Source organism: Manis pentadactyla, chromosome 5, assembly GCF_030020395.1.
Source record: "Manis pentadactyla isolate mManPen7 chromosome 5, mManPen7.hap1, whole genome shotgun sequence".
In the NCBI taxonomy this organism is placed as follows: domain Eukaryota; kingdom Metazoa; phylum Chordata; class Mammalia; order Pholidota; family Manidae; genus Manis; species Manis pentadactyla.
Window position 1 is genome coordinate 61834629 of NC_080023.1, and position 4435 is coordinate 61839063.

The following is a 4435-nucleotide window of genomic DNA, read 5'->3' on the forward strand; positions in this document are numbered from 1 at the left end:
AGCGGCAAGCGGGCGGTTCCTCGCCAGCTCGGCCCCGCCCCGAGTGGCCAGGCCTACCGTGTTCTGATTGGCTAGGTCCTGTCATCAGGAGCTATGATTGGCTTAGTGCCAAGCACCCTTGCCCCTTCACCTGGGGTTTGGCCCAGGTGCCGTACACTGACGCGCAGACGCCAGCATCCATACCTGCTTGTAATGTCTTGCAAGCAGGCAACTTCGTGCCGTCGCCGAGAGATCGCTCCTCCTAAGCGAGGGCAGGAGACGATTCTGATACTCACCAAGAGAGTAAAAGTGGTGGAGGTTTTGCAGGGTTGGGAGAAAATTGAAGAGGGGGACCAGAGTGCACAATGAAGCGTTACTCACAGCTTCCCCGCTGAGCGAGGAGCGGGCCCCGAGGCGTCCTCACCCAGAAGGGATAGGGCCCGACCGCGGTTCAGCGCCTCCTTTCCAGTCTGGGCGGTGGCGCCAGTCTGGTCGAGGCATATGAGGGTCTAGGAGGTGATGATTAGTGGGCGGGGCACGGTGCAAGTAGGTAGGTGACCACAGAACTAAGGTTAGGAGGGACCTTGGGGAAAACAGCCTGGGCACTGAAAAGTGAAGGAAACCCTTCACGTGGAAATAACGGAAAGTGAAGAGAGGACATGAATGAAATAAGAGGCAAAAGGGTACTAGAAGATGTGCACAATTCTGGCATATAGCAGCCAAATAGGGTGCAGGGGTGTGATGTTTAAGACACAAACCAACTAGATCCAAGACCAGGTAAGACTTGTAAATCAGAATCATGCACATCCCGAAGTCACACAAGAAAGAGAACTTTCCTCCTTTTCAAGGAATTCGGGGTTTAGGCCATATCCCTGCAGTGAGGAGGACTTAAGCACTCAGTTTTCATGTTAAATCCTGAACATTAAAGGTTTTGTAACCGTATTTGGTCTCTATACTATAACCTTGATCCAGTTAAGTGTGTCCTGGGTAGCAGATAGTCAATTTTAAGGTACTGATTCCTTCTTGTATATTAAGAAACATTCTGGTTTATAAATAACCTTTTGTGAGTTCGGTTAGCATGAATTAATCTTCCATTGCATGATCACCTTGGTCAAACCGCTTAAAATCTAGTTCCTGAACTTGTAATAATAAGGATGGACCAGACCTGGGACCTGGTATGGAAAGAATATAATTCTTTGGTCAATCCAAGATGTAAGCCTTAATATTGCAATTAGCTCTGTCCTTAGCTATCATCAAGTTGCAGGTAGCCATGCCCCATTTTGTTACCTCTACAGACTGCAACAGAATCTGATGAACTTCTTTTATAATGGGCAGAGACCTCCTTTTATAAAGTTGCAAATTCAGGTTTGTTGAGACTGAAGCTTGAAAACAAGAATGCAAAAATATTTTACTTTTGAAATTTTACAGAAATATTCAACAACATAAATATTTTAAAGGCTCCTCTAAGCAAGAGGCCTGAAGCTTACATCCCACAGGGAACTAAAAGGATAGAGGCTAAAAATACTGGATTTGGTGAACAGCAAGTGCTTGAGAAAAATAATTTTTTAAAAATTGAGTTAAAAAGACAGCTATAAAGGAGATATAGGGTAGTCAATGATTACACAGCGTAGTAGAACCATAAACATGTTTGCTAAATAAGAGGTAGCATTAGAAGCAGTAATGGGCTATTGTTTTTATTTTTAAACAGGGAAATCTTTGTAGGATAAAAGAATGGAGAGAAAAGCTTTAAAGACACAAAAGGAATGATTAATGAAAAACCAAGGTACTTAAGGGAAGGTAATTAAGTATGAGAAGTCCTTAACTTGGAAGAGGCTTAGTGTAAAGAGGGAAAACTGAGAAAAAGTGTAGGATAGACATATTAGCTGGCCTAGATCTTCTCAGCAGAAGAACTTCATTTTTGCTTAAAAAGATAATGGTGAGATTGAATCTCAAGAACTTGAGAGCAAAAATTCTTAGAAATAGACACAAAAGAAGTCCTCTGATATGAAAGGAATCAAACTAGTAAAATGTTCACACTTGAGCCTGTTCACCATGAATTTAAAGTGAAACCAAGTGACTCTTGTTTCATAGGACCTGGCATCCTCAGGGGCAAAAATGGAAAAAATAGGGGCATAAGCAACCTCTTAAGAGAATTCATAGTGCAAGGAGATTAAACAAAGGAGATAGAAGTCGAGGGTGATGGAGAAAGCACTGTGGAAATGGCTTGCCATGAGTTCCAGCTAGACAGGAAGACACATTATGACAGAAGTTAGCTACTGAAAATACAGAGGCACTGAGGGAATGGAGATCATCATAGGCATGAAGAATAAGTTTAATGGAAGTGAAACAGAAGGAAAAGTTACTGTCAAAGCAATTGGTGAATTTAAGATCTAGGAAAGGGCACAAAGTGATCAGTTCTATAGGGGGCAATTTTGGCTGTTCCTTTGGGTAGCTAAAGTTTAGCAAAAAAATGTCATTGGAGTTGAGTTCAAAGAAACTTGAAGTCACAGTATGAAAGTCATGATGAACCTTTCATGAAAAATTGTAATATCAACTACCCAAGTGGGACAATAGAGGAAGAGGTTGAGAGGAACATTTTAATCACTGAAGTAAGCAAAACTGTTCTAAAACTCTAAAGAAAACAGTGTGGGAGTACATGAGATTGGCAAAAACAGAAGAGAGCTTGAGAGATGGCAAAGAAACAAAGGTTAAAAGAGACTAAGAACCATATGACCGAGCCATTCCACTCCTATATGTGTACCCAGGAAAAACGAAAACATATGTTCACCCAAAAACTTTACATGATATATAGTGTATCAACCATACTTCAATTTTTTAAAACTACATGAATATTCATACCAGCATTGATATTTATAGTAGCCGAAAAATGAAGCTCAAATGTCTAACTGATGAAATGATAAATTGTAGTATATCCATACAATTGAATATTATCCTGCCATAAAAAGAACTAACTACTGGTACATACTACAATGTAGATGAATCTTGAAAACATTATGCTAAGTGAAAGCCAAACACAAAAAGCCATATATTATATGATTCCATTTATACAAAATGTCCAGCATTGGCAAATTCATAGAATATAAAATGGATACCAGGGGTTGAGTGGAAGATAGAAATGAAGAGAGACTACTGTGGGCATGGGGTTTCGTTTTAGGGTGGTGAAAATGTACTGGAATTAGATAGTGGCGATAGTTTACACAACCTTGTGAATATACTAAAACCCACTGAATTATATACTTTAAAAGTGAATTTTATGTATATGAATTATAACTCAACAAAAAGAAATAAACTATAAGAGCATAAGAAATATATAGTCTCCCCACAAATCTTTTTTTTCAATAAATTTATAATTTTAGCTTAGAATAGCCCAATTCTCTTCCTCATATAAACAGTCATTCCTGTTAAGTGACTCTTGGCAACAATCATTCTCTACCATATCTGGACATCCCAAAACAATTTGCTTGGGTCAGTTTCTTAACAAAAGAAAAGAAAAAACACATCTCACTTGGGTCTCATAAGATATTGATTGATCATGTATTTTGGGCATCACTGTGATTTAGTCACCAAGTGAATGGGAGGCCATAAAATCTTCAGACTACAAAAAAATAAGATTCTGTATTTTCAATATATAGTATGGTATGAAGCTATGAATATATTCTACCATTCTTTTAAGAAAATAAACTCATTTTGAAGTTGTGGTTCTTTGATGGAAGGACACCTGCCATTGAGGAGAGAATTCTTCAACCAGTAGTTCAAGTCAACTTAGTATTCAAACTACTTATTAATTCAATGACCTTATTACTACATATAAAAGTAATTAAGATGACAATCAGATTTGGAAACAGTACAATATACCACTCATTTTGCCAAGTTCATATGTCCACTGTTATTTTGATCTCTCAGTCACCAACACATTTGTATCTTAACAGTGTGAACCTGGAAATCCATTCCTCAGATATTAAAAATATTATACATTCTGTTTGCAAGTGGTATCATGCCACTTATAAAAACTTTCCCTTGACAGGCAAAGACACCCCAAAAAAGAAAATTACAGAACAATATCCTTGGTGAACATGGTTGCAAAAATAGTCAACAAAATATTAGCAAAACGAATTCAAAAATATATCAAAAAGATCATCCAACATGATCAAGTACGATTTATTCCAGGGATGCAAGGATGGTACAATATTAGAAAATCCATCAACATCATCCACCATATCAACAAAAAGAACAAAAACCACATGATCATCTCCATAGATGCTGAAAAAGCATTTGACAAAATTCAACACCAATTCATGATAAAACTCTCAACAAAATGGGTACAGAGGGCAAGTATCTCAACATAATAAAGGCTGTATGTGACAAACCCACAGCTAACATCATACTTAACAGCAAGCAGCTGAAAGCCTTTCCTTTAAGATCAGGAACAAGACAA